Consider the following 23,760-nt stretch of genomic DNA (forward strand, 5'->3'; position numbering starts at 1 on the left):
TAGTTTAGGGTTAGGCTCAAGTCCGATTGTAGGCTTGGGTCCGTTAAGGTTTTGCTAGGGTTCTTGTAATCGCTATAAATAGTAGTTGAATAAACATAATAACCTTACGGGGTTTTCATCATGTAACAGGTGGGACCATTTCCTTTAGGTTTCAATGCGTTTAGTCGTTTGTTTTGCCTTGTTTGGATTCCATATTGTTAGAGTTGTACTTGTTGATCTTTAGATACGTTGTTATTATGTTTTTTCGAAGAAAAAAAAACATTTTGTAATGTGAACTGTTAGTAATGTAGTTACTATTAGATTATCAATCTTGTTACGTTCTCATAGATAATGAACATCCTATACATACACATCTCATGCCTTTGGCACCAAGTAAACAATTTAGGGAAATAGAATCCTAATACAAATATGATCTATCTATGCTAACAATATACAAGAAAAAGGATGTTTCCTTAAATTATCGTGACTATTAGACCTATTGGAGGTTGGCAGATGTTACGTTGAGACTGGATCAAAATCATTAAACAAAACACGAGGGAGACCCATTGTAAAAATATCGGCTGTGAGAAGGAACATGTAAGACTCAAATTTCACCGCGAGCAACTTTTTCACAAACAAAATGAATATCAAGCTCAATATGCTTAGTGCGCTGGTGTTGTATCGGATTACCACACAAGAACATATATATCACTAATATTATTGCAATAAATAATAAATAATAAATAATAGTGGCCTTGTGGATTCTCGCAAAAACAATAGTGACCTTGTGGATATAGGCAAAACTTACAAAGTACTGTTTCGATAAGATAATTAAATACATAAACACGGTAAGATAATACCACATTTTCAAATTACATGCCATGGTAAGAATTAAGATAATAACACATTTTCAGATTACATGCTGAAAACTGAAAAGTATTCCATTATTTTGGTAATATATATAAGCACATTTATAAAGCATGAACGTCTAGTTTTGGATCGGAAAAGGTAACAAAGGTATTTAATAACTATATAAAGAAGAAAAAGTTGTTGATGGTGTCTTTTGCTCCGACATCGGTGACGTCAAGTAAGATGCCACCGGCATTTTTGAGGGGAGTATAGGCAAAGAAATTTCAGAGTTTAGTGCTTGAATCACTTGTCGTATAGATGGGCGATGTTCTGGATCTGGGTGCACGCCCCATAACCCAACAATCATCACTCGCTTGATTTCTTTTTCATCGAATTCTGATCCTAGACGCGGATCGACCGCTTCTAAAAGAGTCCCCATGTTATAGAGCTCCCAAACCCATTCAAGCAACCGAATTTGACTTTCTTGAGTCAACATATCTGTAGGTTTGCGCCCACATGCTATTTCCAGTAAAACAACTCCGAAGCTATACAAATCTGTTTCTTTACTCGCTTTGCCGGTCACTATAGATTCAGGAGCCATATAGCCCAAGGTTCCAGCCAACATCGTTGTCTTATAGCCTTTTTCGTGGTCAACCAACTTATCTAACCCAAAATCACCAAGCTTCACATTGAAATTCAAATCCAACATAATATTACTAGATTTGATATCTCTATGCAAAACACATTGCTCCCATTCTTCATGTAGGTACAACAAAGCTGAAGCTAGACCATGAGCGATCTTGTACCTTGTGTCCCAAGTCAACAAACTCTTTTGTAAGAATTTAAAGATTCAACAGAAAAATATCAAACTAACATCAGATTGTACACTTCAACAATCTGAACACAATGATTCTCAACAATCTCTCAATCAGAAACAATATACAATCCTTCAGAAAACTCACAACCTAACAAGATTGAACAATATGTTCAATCTAAGATTACAGCCGAAATTGAAAACGAGAACAAGAAGAATGTGAGAAAACCCTAGATCGAATAATATGAGAGAGAACTGAATAATGAGAATACAGAAAAATAAATTAGGTATATAAATAAATTAGTCTTGGGCTGAAAAGATCTTGGGCTGGTACATTTGGACTCCATCTTACACCTTGTGCTCCAAGCTAAAATAAGCCCACTTTCAACTATCTTTTAAAGAATGCATGCAATAACAACAACAATAGGGAAATAACCTGCAAAACACCAACACAATAACTAAAAGAACAAAATATGTTTCATGCTAGATTATCATTTTAACATTCCCCCTTAATCTAGGCATGAAACATATTAACAAGACAAAGTTTGTCACAAAGAAAATTATGTTGATTAATTCCCTAACCCTTCTGTAAATATGCCAGCAGTTTGTTTTTCAGAATCAATTTGCACAATATCAATAACACCAGAAGTACATTTATTCCTTACAAGATGTAAGTCAATTTCAAAATGTTTTGATCTTTCATGAAAAACAGGATTAACTGCAAGTAAAATTGCAGATCTGTTATCACAATGAACAGGAACAGGTAAAAGATTTGTATAATTAAGATCTTTTAAATGAAAGGACCCGTCCTAATCCACCTGGACGAAGTCATCAACATTTGGTCCCATTGCGATGATCGGCTCCAAGTAATGTCCTTATATTGAGCAAATGCACAGCGAAAGACTTAATTCGTACCTGAGAATAAACATGCTTTAAAGTGTCAACCAAAAGGTTGGTGAGTTCATAGGTTTATCATAACAATCATTTCAATATGTTAATAGACCACAAGATTTCATAATCATAAACATAATACACTCGCAAGTGTATGCAAAGCATTCTAAGTGGTTGAGCACTTGGTAACCATACTTAACATTTAATCAACGTCGCATATTCCCTTTATTATGAAATCTCACTACACCGTACCAAGTGTAGTCACCAAAACGAAGTACTGTGCAACCGTTGAATACTGGTCGTCCAGTCCGGTTGGGGTTGTCAGGCCCGAAAGATCTATCAACAGGATTCACGTTTACAATACCCATGTAAATAGTAGTTACCAAGCTACAGGGAAATATGCCAGTGGTACAACTCAACGTAGAATATATTTTTAAGCACTTGTGTCTACTTTGTAAACATTTATAAAAGCAGCGCATGTATTCTCAGCCCAAAAATATATATTGCAAAAGCAATTAAAAAGGGAGCAAATGAAACTCACTTTTGCCTTGAAGGTATTTAATTCGACTTGGTCTCCGATAGATATCACGAACCTAACCATATATATAATATATCAACATATTTTCTTTTTAAGTAATCGTTACATATATATATACTTTTAATATTTTCTTAGTCCGTAGTTAGCAGTCCGATGTTAGTGGTCCACAATTAGTTGCTTAAATAAAATAAATAAAGACCCCATCGTATTCGTATTGATCAGAATTAATCTCGACCCATGGTACCATGTTGTCAAATGACGTGTTGCGTACATAAAGTACCGTGTTGTCAAATGACGTATTGCGTACAATCATGAGGTCTTATGATTAATCTTCTCGTGTTGTTTACGGGTGGTCCTGAAATATATAAAATCAAATCATAAGTAATTATATATAAAATATCATATTAATTAGAAAAGATATGATTAATTTACTTTTTCTCCAAATATTTTCGTAGCTAAACTAGCTTCGGATACTCAATCTTGTTTTAGTCGTAGTTTCTTCATTACAACTCCGTTTTTGTTGGTTCAACTTGACACTTCCTTGGATCGAGTCAAATTTTAAGAATATGAACTGAAAATACCTTAGTTTGTATTCGAAATCATATGTTATAGGTCAAACTTTGGTGAAACTTATGAAAGTGATCATTTTCCATCATAAAAATAACATTTAATGATCATTTTTCTAAAAATACTTACACTTTGAGTTAAACCATGAAATTTTTATGTGCTAACATATTCATAAGAAATATCATTTTTCCAGAACATGAACTTCCAATTCAAAGTTCAAGATGGTTTTTAATTATCCAACCCAAAATAGCCCCCGGTTGCACTCTGACGACGTAGATTCAGTTTTTAAGATGTTCTTTGTAAAATCAAGTTATATTTTGTTAGGTTAGCATATCATTATGATATATTACAGGTCTTGAAGTATTTTAAAATTCAAGTTAGAAGGATCTATTTAGTTCGCGAACAAGTTTGAAATCATTCAAACCATGTTCTTGTTGTTAAAATTTTATACCACAAAATAAGATAGCTATATGAATATGAATTGAATAAGATTATGAACAAGGTTACTATCTCAAGTTACTTGGACAAAGTTACTGTAAAAGATAAGAAATAATCTTGGAATCAAAGAGTGGTGGAGTTAGATCAAAAGGTTGGAAGTAAACTTCTTCAAATGGGTGGTTATTTTGATATGTTCTTGAAAGAGTTTTCTTATGGTGTTTAAGGCTTGTAATTGAAGCTAAATGATGGGGAAAATGCTTGGAGATGATCAATTATGAAGTTAGGAGTATTTGGAGAGATAAATGAGGGTGTAGATATGAGAAAATGGAGTGAAGAAATGGTGTTCATTTATAAAAACGTTTTTAGTTTATAAAGAAAGAAAAGGATTCCTAATTTTGTTTTCTTACTAATAATTCATACTACTTGACAAATCCTAGTTACCTCATATCTAGGGCAGTAATAATGTTGATTAGGATGTTGATTTGATGTGTATATACCAATATTAAATACGTATAGAAGCTGGGTATGATACGGGTACATATACCCTAGATATACGTATAGAAATCTTGAGGAAACGGAACGAGAATTCAAATATAGCTATCTTTTGTGAATATATTTATATTGTTTTATGTATTTAAGTCCTTAAAAAGTGATTAAATACATTATATATACGATACATGTATAAGCATTATAGATTATAAGTATATATATCAAAGAATGTTACGTATAGTTATCGTTTTGAAAACTTAAGTTAGTAGTTTCAAAATATACTTATAACTCATTGTCATTAGTACACAATGAGATGTTAAACCATCCTTAAATCATGTTAAATATATATAAATACATATATATACACAAACATATAATTATCGTATGTTATATAGTTCGTGATATCATCGGTCATATTGGATGGTCAAGCGTTGTGTAAAACTCTTTTCAAAAACACAAGTCTCAACAATTTGGATTGCTTATCATGTTGGTATGGTTTAATTTATGTAAATATTAATCTCATAAGTATAATTTGGTCGGAAAATTCTGGGTAATTACAGTACCTACCCATTAAAGAAATTTCGTCCCCGAAATTTGATAGAGGTTGTTATGGATAACAATAAGAAGGTTTTCATGACAAATATAAGGTGATAATGGAGTTTTATCATCATTGAGTAATGTAGATAAAACGATTCGATTATGCGAAGAATATAAATGAGACTATCGTAAAAGAGTGAGATGAGTAAAATATATTCGTCTTAACCGATGACGTAGTTATGATTGATTTCCGGGATTTAAGGGATTTAAAGAGAATCTTACGTAATAAGATTTGGTTCTTTGGTGATTAAGGAAATCAGGATCTTTTTTGATTATATGCAATAATCTGTTTCGATTGCTCTGTCGGATATTTTACTATAAATTCACCCCTTCGTTTCCTTATTTTCCACGACTCACACCTTCTATTCTTTCTCCCTTGATTCTTACTTTAAAGCATTCATCAATATGCTCCATCCAGTCCTGATTCTTGATATACTCTTAACTTTTATATCTGTCATTCTTCTTTTTCATCTACCACCAGAAGAATCTATTTACTTCTACTATACTCTTGTGTTTATAGTGTTTCTAATTCTTCCGTGTCTCTATATTGCTATCTGCATCGATATAACCGGTTTGTAATTTCGGGGTTATTATCGAAGTTTATATTCTTCCTTATTTTTCGGAGCTTCATGCTTTCGTTTTCTCTTCCCGACTTCGAGTCAAGCGAGTAATGGTCCGGAATTCGTAGATATGAAATTCAGAATGAACATAGCTAATGCTCTAAGAAGAAAATGGTAATAGAACGATTTTGATTTGTTAAATTACCAGAATACCCTGGAGATGACCGAGTCATCCAGAAAAATATTCTCTTGATATGTTTAGAGATTAGATAGAATGTAAGAGTCGTGTAAATGGCACATGATGACGGTACTGTGAATCATCATGCTTTATTAGAAACTCAGCATGACTTACTGTAATATAATGATGTTGATCAAGTGTCATTATATTATACTAATCCATGCTTCAGTTCCCAACACTACTTCAAAACATTCATATTTTAAACTCGAAGGTTTCAGAATTTAGAAACTAACACAGTTTCTTTTATGTTGCAGATATTACGGAGAGATAAATGATCTCAGATAAGAATAGTTGTGAAAATATCGCCAGAAATATGGAGGATATTTATAATAGAACATATGAGAATATCTTAGAATTTCTAATATCAATGGATGATGAAGAAGATTTGTCTGTGAAGGTTTAGAATGAGAAATAAGATGTTTGCTAACGATTTCAGCAGGCACAGAATCATTTGGATTCTTTGAAGGCAAACTTATTCTTTGTGATTTGTCCATGGCTTTCTTCATAGTTTCGCATAATCCGCTTTTCGGTACTAAATTTTCTATCGAGCGTTCCTAACACTCCTTTCTTTATCATCAAACTTTTGGCCATTAAGATCATCTACAATATGCTGCTTCGTCAGCATTTTCAAAGTTAACTGATCTGGGTCATCGGTTATCAAACCGAGGTAGTTTCAGGAGAATTGTGTTTTTAGAATGATTAATCTCTGATGGTAATATTGTGGAATATAAAAGGTTCCCCAGTAACAATAAAGAGTACGCATATATATCGCGGTTATAATAAAGTTGTTTCGGATGAAAAGTTGGAGTTGACTTACTGGAGCTGTGATAAAATTAGCTACTTTGGAAAGGGATTGCAAAACGATCTTCGGTAATAACAATGTCAAATGAACTAGAACAGATACGTGTCAAACGTTTACTCAGTTTCCGAGGGTTTTTCAGGTGCATAACTATATGCATCAATCTTTTCTTCCGTAGATGAAGTGCGGTTGGTTTATCCTCTCGGTTGAGTTGTTTTTAAGAATCATGATAGATTTGAACGCTGATTGTAATTGTCGAGATACAATGAGGTTTAAGATGAAATCAAGTGGCAATCTTGAAGAAATGTTTAGTTTTCTATGTTATAATCAATATTTTAATTCATTTTAATTATCCAATGTCATTAGTCCACAGTCGATAGTCCACAGTAACAGTCCAATAATTCATATATAGTTTAATATATAATATACGAATTAATTAATATGTGTCGTGACCCGTATACGTCTCAGACTCGATCACAGCTCAAACTATATATATTATTGTAAAATCAACCTCAACCCTGTATAGAGAACTCGATCATTACTGCATATAGAGTGTCTATGGTGATTCCAAATAATATATATAGATGCGTCGATATGATATGTCAAAACATTGTATACGTGTCCCGATATTTAAAGTGCGTAAAATAATTACAGAAATTAAATGACGATAAATAAAAGTGCGATAATTAAATTGCGATAAATAAACTGCGATAAATAAAATGTAATCAGTTAGCTAGGAACAGTTAGCTGGAACAGTTAGCGTGGATTCTTAACAAAATTTTTCATAGTTAATTTGTTTGTTTCTAACAGATTTTATTTTGTCATATGTTTTCTTCATATGCCACTTGTTGGATTCTGGGAAGTCAAAATCCAAATATGAAATTGAATGAAAATGGTTATTCTGCGGTGAACGGATATGTATATCGGTGGTTGTAAGTAGGATAGTAAATGACTGTTGAATCAGCTTCGACGAATGTACAATGTAACTTATTAAGATGAAATCTAATTATTCCTCGGGTATTACCTACCCGTTAAAAAAAAAATTTCACCATTAATATTTTGTACAAAAGAACTTTTAATTACAATCTTTATGAAAACATATATACATATATATTTTCTTCAGATGAAATCATGAATTTAATGAGTTAATATGATATTAATCTCATTTGCTTTTCGGTTTGAGCTAGAATAAGAAATCTCTAAAACTTTTTGAAACCACATATTCTTCGCAGAATATCAATGAAGTTATGGATCAATATTTCATCGTTCATTATTGTTGGTACTCCTTAGTATCAATGGTGCGTATGATGTTGATGTTTGTGGGACAGATTATGATGTCGAGACGTGTGATGCGGATGTTGTTTGTTAGTGGTGATGATGGTATTGTTGATGTTATTGATGGTGGTGCTGATTATGCTGCTGGTGCTGCTGCCGGTGTTTGCAACCTTCGCACCATGTTCTCCAAAGCTGTCACGCGAGCGCGAAGTTCGTTAACTTCTGCTAGTACACCGGGATGATTGGCGGTTGGAGCGAGCGAATGAACAAGATTTGTAATATGGGATAGTATATAATCGTGACGAGATACTCTAGAAATGAGAGAGAAAATGGTGTTTCGAATAGGTTCGCCGGTAAGTGCTTCAGGTTCATCGCCAAGAGGGCAATTTGGTGGATGGAATGTATCACCTTCTTCTTGTCTCCAGTGATTTAGTATATTATGAACCCATCCCCAATTTATCCAGAATAGATGATGGGAAATTGGTTGATCCATTCCGGTGACGCTGCTTTTGGAGCCCGAATGGAAATTCATATCGGCATAACTGTCGGAATCTGAAGAATGCAAACTAGTTGCGGAATCCATCCTGTATAATGGGGAAAATGAATTTTTGGTATGGAATAGATTATAGGAGTTAGATTTGGTACTCTTCAATACATAATTTACATATGTATATATAATATCAAAATCCCGTAAATTACGGAGAATCTTTGAAAAGATATCAGTCAAAGTTCGCAATAACAGATATGCTAAGATAAGAATTCATCTATACACTATCAATGCAGTAAATGCAGTAAAACGTGTCTAGACTTATGAATGATAAGCATGTAATTTCCTAAGGATGATAAGCAGATGATTTTCGACTAGAAATGATAAGCAACACTTTTGACATGTAGACACGGTCGAAGTCCAGACTCATTAATACATCCTAACAACTACTAGTTAGACACACTAATGCAAGACCTGGTTCGCTACGACCACCGCTCTGATACCAACTGAAAGGACCCGTCCAAATCCACCTGGATGAAGTCATCAACATTTGGTCCCATTGCGATGATCGGCTCTAAGTAATGTCCTTATATTGAGCAAATGCACAGCGAAAGACTTAATTCGTACCTGAGAATAAACATGCTTTAAAGTGTCAACCAAAAGGTTGGTGAGTTCATAGGTTTATCATAACAATCATTTCAATATGTTAATAGACCACAAGATTTCATAATCATAAACATAATACACTCGCAAGTGTATGCAAAGCATTCTAAGTGGTTGAGCACTTGGTAACCATACTTAACATTTAATCAACGTCGCATATTCTCTTTATTATGAAATCTCACTACACCGTACCAAGTGTAGTCACCAAAACGAAGTACTGTGCAACCGTTGAATACTGGTCGTCCAGTCCGGTTGGGGTTGTCAGGCCCGATAGATCTATCAACAGGATTCGCGTTTACAATACCCATGTAAATAGTAGTTACCAAGCTACAGGGAAATATGCCAGTGGTACAACTCAACGTAGAATATATTTTTAAGCACTTGTGTCTACTTTGTAAACATTTATAAAAGCAGCGCATGTATTCTCAGCCCAAAAATATATATTGCAAAAGCAATTAAAAAGGGAGCAAATGAAACTCACTTTTGCCTTGAAGGTATTTAATTCGACTTGGTCTCCGATAAATATCACGAACCTAACCATATATATAATATATCAACATATTTTCTTTTTAAGTAATCGTTACATATATATACACTTTTAATACTTTTAATATTTTCTTAGTCCGTAGTTAGCAGTCCGATGTTAGTGGTCCACAATTAGTTGCTTAAATAAAATAAATAAAGACCCCATCGTATTCGTATTGATCAGAATTAATCTCGACCCATGGTACCATGTTGTCAAATGACGTGTTGCGTACATAAAGTACCGTGTTGTCAAATGACGTGTTGCGTACAATCATGAGGTCTTATGATTAATCTTCTCGTGTTGTTTACGGGTGGTCCTGAAATATATAAAATCAAATCATAAGTAATTATATATAAAATATCATATTAATTAGAAAAGATATGATTAATTTACTTTTTCTCCAAATATTTTCGTAGCTAAACTAGCTTCGGATACCCAATCTTGTTTTAGTCGTAGTTTCTTCATTACAACTCCGTTTTTGTTGGTTCAACTTGCCACTTCCTTGGATCGAGTCAAATTTTAAGAATATGAACTGAAAATACCTTAGTTTGTATTCGAAATCATAGGTTATAGGTCAAACTTTGGTGAAACTTATGAAAGTGATCATTTTCCATCATAAAAATAACATTTAATGATCATTTTTCTAAAAATACTTACACTTTGAGTTAAACCATGAAATTTTTATGTGTTAACATATTCATAAGAAATATCATTTTTCCAGAACATGAACTTCCAATTCAAAGTTCAAGATGGTTTTTAATTATCCAACCCAAAACAGCCCCCGGTTGCACTCTGACGACGTAGATTCAGTTTTTAAGATGTTCTTTGTAAAACCAAGTTATATTTTGTTAGGTTAGCATATCATTATGATATATTACAGGTCTTGAAGTGTTTTAAAATTCAAGTTAGAAGGATCTATTTAGTTTGCGAACAAGTTTGAAATCATTCAAACCATGTTCTTGTTGTTAAAATTTTATACCACAAAATAAGATAGCTATATGAATATGAATTGAATAAGATTATGAACAAGGTTACTACCTCAAGTTACTTGGACAAAGTTACTGTAAAAGATAAGAAATAATCTTGGAATCAAAGAGTGGTGGAGTTAGATCAAAAGGTTGGAAGTAAACTTCTTCAAATGGGTGGTTATTTTGATATGTTCTTGAAAGAGTTTTCTTATGGTGTTTAAGGCTTGTAATTGAAGCTAAATGATGGGGAAAATGCTTGGAGATGATCAATTATGAAGTTAGGAGTATTTTGAGAGATAAATGAGGGTGTAGATATGAGAAAATGGAGTGAAGAAATGGTGTTCATTTATAAAAATGTTTTTAGTTTATAAAGAAAGAAAAGGATTCCTAATTTTGTTTTCTTACTAATAATTCATACTACTTAACAAATCCTAGTTACCTCATATCTAGGGCAGTAATAATGTTGATTAGGATGTTGATTTGATGTGTATATACCAATATTAAATACGTATAGAAGCTGGGTATGATACGGGTACATATACCCTAGATATACGTATAGAAATCTTGAGGAAACGGAACGAGAATTCAAATATAGCTATCTTTTGTGAATATACTTATATTGTTTTATGTATTTAAGTCCTTAAAAAGTGATTAAATACATTATATATACGATACATGTATAAGCATTATAGATTATAAGTATATATATATCAAAGAATGTTACGTATAGTTATCGTTTTGAAAACTTAAGTTAGTAGTTTCAAAATATACTTATAACTCATTGTCATTAGTACACAATGAGATGTTAAACCATCCTTAAATCATGTTAAATATATATAAATACATATATATACACAAACGTATAATTATCGTATGTTATATAGTTCGTGATATCATCGGTCATATTGGATGGTCAAACGTTGTGTAAAACTCTTTTAAAAAACACAAGTCTCAACAATTTGGATTGCTTATCATGTTTGTATGGTTTAATTTATGTAAATATTAATCTCATAAGTATAATTTGGTCGGAAAATTCTGGGTCATTACATTAAAACTTTAAGAATCCATAAAATTTCACAAGTGACAGAAGCTAAGGCTCTGTATTCAGATTCTGTAGAAGATCTGGATACAGCAGCTTGTTTTTTGCTTTTCCAGGAAACAAGTGAACCACAAAAGAAAATAGCATAACCTGTTACAGATTTTCTAGTAGTTAAACACTTACCCCAATCTGCATCTACAAATGCTGTTAAAGAGATACTATCAGCCTTTTTTTAGAAAAACACCTTTACCAGGAGATCCTTTCAAGTATCTTAGTAACCTTAAAGCAATATTTAAATGAGATTGTAGAGGAAAATGCATAAACTGACTAAGGAATTGTACAGAAAAAGCAATATCAGGTCTGGTCATAGTCAAATAAATCAATTTACCAATTAGTTGTTGATATTTAGTAATATTTACTAATGGAGGATCATTATCTGTAGGTTCAGAAACAATGGTAACATTTGTTTCTAAAGGTGCTCCAACAGGTTAACATCCAGTCAAACCAAATTCATCAAGCAACTCAATACAATATTTCCTCTGACTTAAACACAAACCATCTTCAGACTTAAGAACTTCAATACCAAGAAAATACTTTAATTCTCCTAAGTCTTTAATAAGAAATTTGGATTTTAAAAAAGATTTAAACTTAGAAATTTCAGACTCATTGTTACCAGTAATAATAATATCATCAACATATACCAGTAAGGCCAGAAACGGAGAATCAGAACACTTAACAAATAATGAATAATCATTTAGACTTTGAACAAAACCATTTTCTTTTAAAACTAAAGTTAACTTTTCATTCCATTGTCTAGGTGCTTGTTTAAGACCATATAAAGATTTTACAAGTTTACATACTCTAGTCTCAGTAGGAGAAAAATAATCTTGAGGTAACTCCATATAAACATCTTCAGACAAATCTCCATATAAAAAAGCATTATTAATATCAAGTTGATACAATTCCAATTATTCTGAATAGCAACAGTAAGCAAACATCTTACAGTAACCATTATTGCAACAGGAGAGTAGGTTTCCTCATAAAACCTAAGTCTATATTTGATCTTATATATTCATCTGCAGCCAATGGGCTTTCTACCCTCAGGTAAATCAGTTAATATCCATGTATTATTTCTATATAAAGCCTCCATTTCATCATTCATGGCTGTTAGCCAATTAGGGTCAGTAATAGCTTGTTGATAATTTTTAGGTTCTATAGACTTATTTAACACAGAAGTAAACACATAATTATCATGACTTAGTTTAGATAGGTTAACAACTCTTTCTAAACCATACTTAACTTTACCTTCAACAACATAATCATCAAATTTTAACACATACACCCTTTCAGATTTCCTTTGATTAACTGGCTCATTTACATTTTCAGAAGTATCTTGATTAAAAAGATTATCCTCAGGGAGTTCATTTTCATGAACATTGTCATCAACTGAGTCACCAAGGTTACCATCACTCTCTGGTAATCTACCAGTAGGTGTTGCAACCTGGCAATCTACATCTGACATTGCTCTCCCTTCATCATTGGGATTTTTATTTACCTTGGCATCTTTTTTAGAATACAAATCAAAAAAATTTAAATTGTTTAAAGAAGAATCACTTAAATCATTTTCTTTTGAAGAAACAAGTTTAAAAGGAAATACATTTTCAAAAATTTAACATCTCTAGAATAAAACACCAATTTTCTTTCTAAACTCCAATGTTTGTAACCTTTTTTTGAATTAGAATACCCAATAAAAACAGCCTTTTCAGATTTAGGATGAAATTTATCAAAATCATTTAAAACTTTAGAAAAAACAAGATAACCAAAGCTTTTTAAGTGGGAGAGATTAGGTTCAAAACCATGAACCAGTTCAAAAGGAGTTTTGCCAGCTAAAATCTTGGAGGGTGTCCTGTTAATCAAATATGTAGAAGTTAATACACATTCAGGCCACATAGTAAGAGGAATTTCTCCCTGAAACATAAGGGACCTAGCAACATTAAGAAGGTGTCTATGTTTCCTCTCTACTACCCCATTTTGTTGAGGAGTATAAGGAATAGTGGTCTGATGAATCATACCCATGGACTGAACAAAAGAATCAAATTGATTATTACAAAATTCAGTTCCATTGTCTGTTCTAATAATTTTGATTCTTTTATTAAATTGATTTTGTATTAAGTAAAACAAATTTGTAAAATTTTCAAACACTTCAGTTTTACTTTTTAACATATATACCCAAACAGCCCTAGTATAATCATCCACAATGGTCAAAAATACTAAAACCTTCTTTGCTAGTAACCCTATAAGGTCCCCACAAGTCCAAATTCATTAAATCACCAAGTTGTGTAGACTTATGTTCACTTAATTGAAAAACATCTCTAGTTTGTTTAGCTCTCAAACAAATCTCACAAGGAAAATCAAAATCTTTGTCATTAATTTTAAGTTTATTTTTAAGAACATGCCTAGTCTGCAATGTCAAAGTGTAGTAGACTCAAAACAAAAACTATTACAATTAAAATTATCACCTTGATGTTTATTAAACACATACAATCCCCTAATATTACTACCAGTCACCAGGGTGTTTCTTGACATCAAATCATGTATGTAACATTTATGCTTATCAAAACCAATAAACAAACCACTATCTGCAGCTAATTTACTAACAGATAACAGGGATACACAAAATCCAGGAACTACCAACACATCATACAAAACAATTTTAGGTGTAAGTTGTAAATTTCCTATTTTATTTACTTTAGCTTCTGTACCATTAGGATGAGAAACTTTAAGATTAAAATCAGAAACGTCAACAACATTAAAAAGACTATTTTCAGACACAGTCATGTGTTGATTTGCTCCTGAATGTATAATCAATCCCAGATTATCATTAACATGTGAATTATAATTAAAGAATGTTTGGAAATTATCATTAAAGAATGTATTCATATTAAACACACTACCTTCCATATTAGAACAAACATTAGATGACTGCACATATGACTCATTCAACAAATTCAGAAGCTTAGTCATTTGATCATTGGTTAAAGAGAGAGGACTAGAAGTAGAACTGTAAGGCATATCACTAACAGAAGAAGCATTATTAGTAGTTACAACATTATTACTACTAATTGATCTGTTATTATTATTCCTAGGTGTCCTTTTATAACCAGATGGACATCCTATTATCTCAAAACACCTATCAATAGTATGACCAATCTTGTTACACTTATTACATTTAAGATTAGGATTAGGACCTTTCTTAAATTTATTATAAGATTGAGTTGATACAGTATTTCTAGAATTGGTGCTTTTAAAATGAGACAGAAAAGCAGAATTTTGACTTTTATTGGATGAATGATTAGAGGCAATTTTCCTATGAGATTCTTCCCTAGATATAACTGCAAAAGCAGTTTTAACATCAGGAATTTGATCTCTTAGAAGAATATTGCTTCTAATCTGCATAAAATCATCATCCAATCCCATAAGAAATTGATTTAATCTCAAAATTTTAGTATGCTCTTTTAATTCATTAGAAGCAGCACAAGTACAAGCAGGAATTTTGACCATCTCATCATATTGTTTCCAAAGAGTATTAAGATTATGATAATAATCAGAAATTAGAACACCATTTTGTTTTAAAGAATTTATTTTAATATGTAAATTAAAAATATTGGATCTATCAACCTTATCATAAGTTTCTTGCAATTCATTCCAAACAACAGAAGCAACAGTAGAAAAAATTTGACCAGGATATAACTCTTCAGATATAGACCCAAGAATCCAAGACAAAACAACAGAATTACACCTATCCCATTGACTAGCAAGCACAAGATTATCATTATTCTTAACACAAGTAGCATCAATAAACCCTACTTTATTTTTAGTAGATAAAACAAGTTTCATAGATCTACTCCAAATAGTATAATTCTCAGTCCCTTTAAGTTTAATAGGTATAATAGGTGTACCTGTTGTATCACTAGCATGCAAATATAAAGGGTCACCAAAATCTATCTTACTAACCAAAGTAATAGCAGAACCAGAACCATCATCTCCAGAAATGATTAACAATAGCAGATAAAACACAAAAAAATCAGATAAAACAGATAGCAGTAAAAAACAAATAATCCTAAAAGGCCTACAAACACAGAATCCCACAAGTAGCACCAATGGCTACCAGAAGAAGAGAAATACTTACACCTCCAGCAAGCAAATGGTTAATAAACCAAGCAACCTGCAAGTGTTAGAAAATAACAAAGATATATAGAAAAAGAAATAAACAGACTCAGACAGAACAGAGTTATTAGGTCTGAGAAAATTAATCCTCAACAGACAACTCCAAACACTGCAAGATATCAAGGTCTTGATTGATTAGAGCCAGGGTTTCACACCAATCAAACGTTGGCAGATCAAGGATAATCAATCACCTATGATACTCACGAGTAAGACTCAGATAAAGAAGAAAACGAAAGAAGACTTACAGACTTCTTTAATAACAGAAACAAGAAGAATAGCAGCAGAAGAAAACACAAGAAAAATCACCAGATGTAAATCTTCAATTAACCAACATGTAGCCAACAAACCCTAATTCCAAAAATAGGGTTTCTAGATCTTAAAACAAGATCTAACGCCACAACACACGAAGAATAACACCAGATGATCCCACACGTCACAGATCTAAAATCCAAGAACCAAAATTAGAAAACCCTAATTTGAAGAAAAAAACCCAAAACCTTCGATCAAAACAATCGAAACAGACAGAATAAAGATCACAGAATCAAGCCAATCGCTCTGATACTATGTAAGAATTTAAAGATTCAACAGAAAAATATCAAACTAACATCAAATTGTACAATTCAACAATCTAAACACAATGATTCTCAACAATCTCTCAATCAGAAACAAAATACAATCCTTCAGAAAACTCACAACCTAACAAGATTGAACAATATGTTCAATCTAAGATTACAGCCGAAATTGAAAACGAGAACAAGATGAATGTGAGAAAACCCTAGATCGAATAATATGAGAGAGAACTGAATAATGAGAATGAGAATACAGAAAAATAAATTAGGTATATAAATAAATTAGTCTTGGGCTGAAAAGATCTTGGGCTGGTACATTTGGGCTCCACCTTACACCTTGTGCTCCAAGCTAAAATAAGCCCACTTTCAACTATCTTTTAAAGAATGCATGCAATAACAGCAACAATAGAGAAATAACCTGCAAAACACCAACACAATAACTAAAAGAACAAAATATGTTTCATGCTAGATTATCATTTTAACATCTTTACCTTAAAAAGATGTGAATCTAAGCTCCCGTTTTCCATATATTCATAAACAAGCAGAAGTTCGCCTTTTTGATGACACCATCCAGTTAGTTGGACACGATTCCTATGCCTTAATCGGCTAATGATCTTTACTTCTGACACATACTCCTTGATCCCTTGTCTTGAAATTTTTGACACTCTTACAGCAACATATGTGTTCGAATCTCTTAAAAACCTTTATAAACCCCACCAAAACCTCCCTCTCCAAGCTTTTGATTCTCCACAAAGTTACTAGTTGATCGAGCTAATTCCCGGTAAGAGAATATTCTTGGTCCAGTTGGCTCCATATCAAATTCGTTATTCATCTCTACAGATAATATAAGTTCGTCCACTCGATCCGCATAGTTTTTGATTTTCCTCCATAACACAATAGCTAGTATACTCAAAAAAACAACTAGAACTGAAAGTCCAATGATTAACCCCAGTACTAGTCCGGCCTTGTTTTTCTCCTTCGCTAAATTCTGATTCTTATTATCATCAACCCGTAAATTAGAACTATTAAAAATCCAATCTTTTATGATGTTTTTCTCATAATAGTAACCCGAAGCTGCTGTAAACCCGAAAATAACCCATTCAGGCAACACATCCCTTAGATCAATAGTGTAATATAGACCATCTTGTCTTTCAACTATGTTATTTTTAAAATTAGTGAAGGAGACACTGAGATTTTTAGAATCAGAATCGTACTCGATCCAAGCTTGATTTTATCTTCCATTAGGTATGTCTGTCAACCATTTCGTATACCTAACAGAAGAAATATTGTTAACATCGTTACCTACCTGTTGGTTAACTGAAAGATTATCCCACTCATTATCAATACTAAAAGTATCAAACTCTACTGCAATAAATGGATTCGTCTCGACTTTAAGTTTCATATCAAATGGAAGACCCACGCCGCCTCCTAAGGCATATTCCGCATTATTCTCAGCAAGAAAGAATGTGATACCATCACCAAACCGACTTTGTAGATTTGAGTCAATTACAAATTAGAAACTGGTGGAGAAGCTTGCTAGTTCATTAGAGGCCTTGTCCCAAAGATGAAGCTGTTTGATGTACGTGGCTCGACCAGTGTACTCTTGTTTGTCCATACCTTTGATTTCCGGGGTCACCTGGATTCCATCTGGTGAGATTGAAGCGTCACCAGCTAAAGTGAACAAGTTCCCTGAACTAGAATTAATATTTGTGAAATTGAAAGTAATTGAATTTGCATATGGGATTAGGATGAAAAAGAAGCATGTTAAAGTGTTCATGATTTAAAAAAGTTGCTAATAATTTGCAAACATATATTTTATTTGTAACTGGTTGTAGTTGTTTACAATTAGAATTAACATAAATTAGTAGTAAACCAGGGACCGACCAAGGATATGAAAAGTCTCCATTGAGTTATAGTCAGTCAACTTTATGTTTTTCATAAAAGGAAAACAACAAGATGCCAAATTAAGTACAGTAATATTTATTTTAAATAATAAATCTTGACCATCCAACATAACTAATCAATTAAATACAAGCGTTGGATTAAATATAAAAAAAATTATTACTTAATACATTTTTCAATTCGAATGAAAATTATATAAATATCTTTATTGTAATTTTAAATTTCAATTACATCAATAACCCAATTTTGAACTTTCAAAAATCTAGCAATTCCTGGCTAAAAGTCTTCCCTTAACAATTTATTCCAGAGTACTTTTCAAAATTTAAAGGTTTTGTTGAATGTATGAAATATGATCTTGTATTGATTATTTGAATCAGATTACAATTGTATTGTGTTCTATACATTTGACTATGAGATGATTTATACACAAATATTGATAACAGTTATTTCTTGTTTAGGGATGGCTCCATTATAATTTTGGAACCCCCTATTACATTTAAGGAAATATATGCTGTAGCTTGGTCAGTTGGAACCGTTTGTTTGGCACTTAGCTTTGACCTTGTGACTAGTCTTTAACGGGAAAGGATGAAAGCCTCTTTCTGATCCCAAAAGTCTCATTACCTAAAATGGTCACTTGGCCCATTGATGTTGCTGAATTCTAACACTCCCCCTCAAGTTGAATAGTGGGGTTTCCAATATTTAACTTGCCGAGGACTTCACTGAAGAGTCTTTCATTGACAGATTTGGTGAGAATGGCGGCCATCTGATCTTCTGATCTAATTGATGGAAGTGAGATGATCTCATCGTCTAAATTCTCTCTGATAAAGTGTCGATCGACTTCAACGTGTTTAGTTCGGTCATGCTGAACTGGATTTTCTGAAATGGCAATAGCTGCTTCATTGTCGCATAAGATTTGAGTTGTAGTGACTCGAACTTTTCCATGTTTATATATATATATATATATATATATATATATATATATATATATAAAATGAATTTGATATTTACATGATTAAATGTTTCCAACATGTTAAGCAATCAAACATGTTAAGACTTGATTATTTGAAATGAGTTTCATGTAGACAATTGACCATCCAAGTTGACCGGCGATTCACGAATGTTAAAACTTGTAAAAACTATATGATGACATATGTATGGATATATATATATATATATAGGTAACATGGTATTATGATAAGTAAGTATCTCACTAGGTATATTAACAATGAGTTATATACATAAAAATGAGACTATTGATTTAAGATACTTGAACCGATATATATAACGATTATCGTTATAACAATGTCTTACTAAATACATATGTATCATATTAAGATATTGTTACACTACATTTAACATGATAAAATGATAATTGCATATATCATTAAGTGTATTAACAATGAACTACACGAGTAAGATGAGACTACTAACTTAAGGATTTCGAAACAATACATATATGTAACGATTATCGTTGTAATAGTATTTTACATACACACACACACACACACACACACACACATATATATATATATATATATATATATATATATATATATATATATATATGTATATAATATTAAGATATATTAATACACCATGTTAACATGTTAACATAACAATTTAACATCTCATTTAAGTGTAATAACAATGGATCGATTACATTTAACAAAATCGTTAACTTAAAGGTTTCGAAACAACATTTACATGTAACGACTAATGATGACTTAACGACTCAGTTAAATGTATATACATATAGTGTATTAAGATGTATTAATACACTTTTGGAAGACTTCAAGACACATATCAAAGCAATTCTATTTATCAAAGTTGGTCACAATTACATTCTCATTCATTTTCATCAACAATTTTACTCGTATTCATCCGTATTCATACTCGTACAATACACAGCTTCTAGATGTATTTACTATTGGTATATACACATCAAATCACCTCATTATCAGCCCTAGAATCAGCCATTTAACATGTGGGAAACACCTTTAAACAACTCTTAACTTCTTATGCCAATTATTTGAAAGGACCCGTCCTAATCCATCCGGACGAAGTCCATATCGATTATAAACGATTCACAACAGTTGATTACATCGCGAGGTACTTGACCTCTATATGATACATTTTACAAACATTGCATTCGTTTTTGAAAAGACAATCTTTCATTTCATCGAAAGTTGACAGGAATGCATACCATTTCATAATACATCTAACTATAATTGACTTAATAATAATCTTGATGAACTCAATGACTCGAATGCAACGTCTTTAGAAATATGCCATGAATGACTCCAAGTAATGTCTCTAATATGAGCTAATGCACAGCGGAAGATTTCTTTCATACCCGAGAAAAACATGCTTTCAAATGTCAACCAAAAGGTTGATGAGTTCATTAGTTTAACATAAATAATTATTTCATAATTTTAATAGACCACAAGATTTCATATTTCCATTTCTCATAAACATACGTCTCATGCATAGAGACAAAAATATCATTCATATGGATTGAACACCTGGTAACCGACATTCACAATATGTATATAAGAATATCCCCATCATTCCGGGATCCTCCTTCGGACATGATATAAATTTCGAAGTACTAAAGCATCCGGTACTTTGGATGGGGCTTGTTGAGCCCGATAGATCTATCTTTAGGATTCGCGTCAATTAGGGTGTCTGTTCCCTAATTCTTAGATTACCAGACTTAATAAAAAAAGGCATATTCGGTTTAATAATCCAACCATAGAATGTAGTTTCGATTACTTGTGTCTATCTCGTAAAACATTTATAAAAGCAGCGCATGTATTCTCAGTCCCAAAATTATATAGTGCAAAAGCATTTAAAAAGGGAGCAAATGAAACTCACGCTTATAAATATTGTAAAACAGTTATTAAAACAGTGCATGTATTCTCAGCCCAAAAATGTAATGAGAAAAAGGGAGCAAATGAAACTCACGCTTATAAATATTGTAAAACAGTTATTAAAACAGTGCATGTATTCTCAGCCCAAAAATGTAATGAGTAAAAGGGAGCAAATGAAACTCACGCATATAATTATTGTAAAACAGTTAATAAAGCATTTGCATGTATTCTCAGCCCAAAAACGTAAAGAGTAAAAAGGGCAAATGAAACTCACCTAATATATTTTGTAGTAAAAATACATATGACTATATTGAACGATGCGGGGTTGGCCTCGGATTCACGAACCTATATTATTTGTATATATTAATACATGTAATCGTAATTGAACCATTTCGTATACTATAACTTTATTTATTATATTTTTAATTTGTATATATGTTTGAAAATGATTATGATTTATATAGTTATATATATTTTAAAATACCTAATTTGTTATATGTGAATATTTATATAAGGATTGTTAATATATTTAATTTCATACTTATATGTAATATTACCTACAAGTATATTTTTATATATATCATAATATTAATAATAGTTGTATTTGATTTTAATGATAATATTAATAATAACGTTACTTATAATAATTATAATAAAAATCATAATTATAATAAAAATGATTTTAGTAGTAACAATGATAATATTAATAATAATTATATAGTTGTAATGATAATAAAATAACAATTTTTGCAAAAATGATAATCATATCAATAATACTTTTGTTAGTGATAATAATAATAATAATAATAGTACTAAAAATAATAATAATAATCAATTTAAAAATTGAGAACTACCTCAAAAATTCAGGATAAAAAGAAGTGTTTCAGTCAGGTCTCGAACCCGCAACCTCACGTTAACACAATGAAACTCCCAGTAACTTCTCTAATCTAATGTTTCTGTTTTAAATCCCTCATGAATTTAATTAACCCCTTTTATTCAATTCGGCCCAACAACTTAAATCCTATTAATTTATAACCAGCCCAACGTAGGCCCAATATGAATAGCAGCCCAAGAAATCAATTACAGCCCAGCTTCCCTAGATAAAAAAAATATATTGTTGTTGCCTGGGTTCGAACTCACGACCTCTGGATTAAATGCCAACACCCTAACCGTTGATCCGTGGTTTGATTTTCTGTTTTAATATAACCATACATCCTTTCATCCTAATTTCTATTTTCATCTTCTACTTTCATAAAACCAGTCGACTTGAGGTTTCAAAAATCATAACATAATCATTCTTTCACCATCATCAAAACATATTATCATTAACGTTATCATAATCACGATCACCTTCATTCTACTCATGATTTTATGTCTTATTATTAAACTTAATCGTGTTATAATTATCATCATCAATCATCACTATATAATACGGCCCCCATCCTAATTATTTAAAGTAACAAAGGATTAACTTGTAACCCATAATAATCGGCCCTTTTTCTTTTTGATATGTAACCGTCGCCAACATCTCTAACTTTTGTCCCACCACAAATGAAGCAACCTAATCCATCGACCAAGTGGGGATTAATAAACGTCAAAGAGAAAAAGGAAAAACATAATAGAGTTATCAATATCGTCTCCTACAATTATCTTCATCATAACATGATACATCTCATCATCTTTTTAACTGGGTTTCGATGGTTTTTAAACAGAACAGAAACAATTGCACAAGCTTCGGTTTAACAAAAAAATATCGAGTAATAATAACAACAGCTCATCATCTTCACGTCATCATACTATTCATCATCTTCCTCACAAGTATACTGTAGCAGCAGCAGTAAATCAAATCATTGGTTTTCTGGTTTCGTTAAACAGGAGACAGAAACAATACGTATAGTAGCAGCATACCAACAATAATACAATAGTTACAGTCGTGGGTTTGTGTGGTGTTTTCATGAAGATTTCGATTAGAAGCAGAAACAGAAACAGATAGAAACAGAATAAGGGATGGTGGTGGTGGTCGTATGATTAAGGTTGGTGATCAACGAAGATCAAGTGATCGGTTTGGTTGTTTTGTTCTTGAACCGAAACAGAAACTTACAATTTTTGCAGGTGGGTTGTAGTTGTCGATGGTGGTTCATGATTAAAATAGGAGAGCGAGAGAGTGAGTGGTAGCCGGGAGTGGTGTGCGTGTGATGGGTTTTGAATAGCGACCAAACAATAACAGTGGTTGATGATAAGTGATGGGTTTTATTGGAAACAGAAAATGATAACGAGAAGCAGTAGCAACTATGGGTATATAGCTTGGTTACTTGTTGGTATTCGATGATGATGATGATGATGGGTTGTTTACGTCTACATAACTAAGACATGAGCATGGATAGTAAGGTGTTCGGTGGTGGCTGCAACAAGAAAGACAGAAACTAAGATACAGTTTAGATGGGGATAACCATTGCTGGTAGTGGTTGTTTACGG

At 32.1% G+C, this 23,760-nt stretch overlaps 1 pseudogene; it reads right to left on the reverse strand.

Moving 5' to 3' along the window:
• Positions 1 to 1,000: 1,000 nt before the first annotated feature.
• On the reverse strand, positions 1,001 to 18,290 carry LOC139887877 (L-type lectin-domain containing receptor kinase IX.1-like; annotated as a pseudogene).
• Positions 18,291 to 23,760: the final 5,470 nt, after the last annotated feature.

Source organism: Rutidosis leptorrhynchoides, chromosome 2 (assembly GCF_046630445.1).
Source record: "Rutidosis leptorrhynchoides isolate AG116_Rl617_1_P2 chromosome 2, CSIRO_AGI_Rlap_v1, whole genome shotgun sequence".
In the NCBI taxonomy this organism is placed as follows: domain Eukaryota; kingdom Viridiplantae; phylum Streptophyta; class Magnoliopsida; order Asterales; family Asteraceae; genus Rutidosis; species Rutidosis leptorrhynchoides.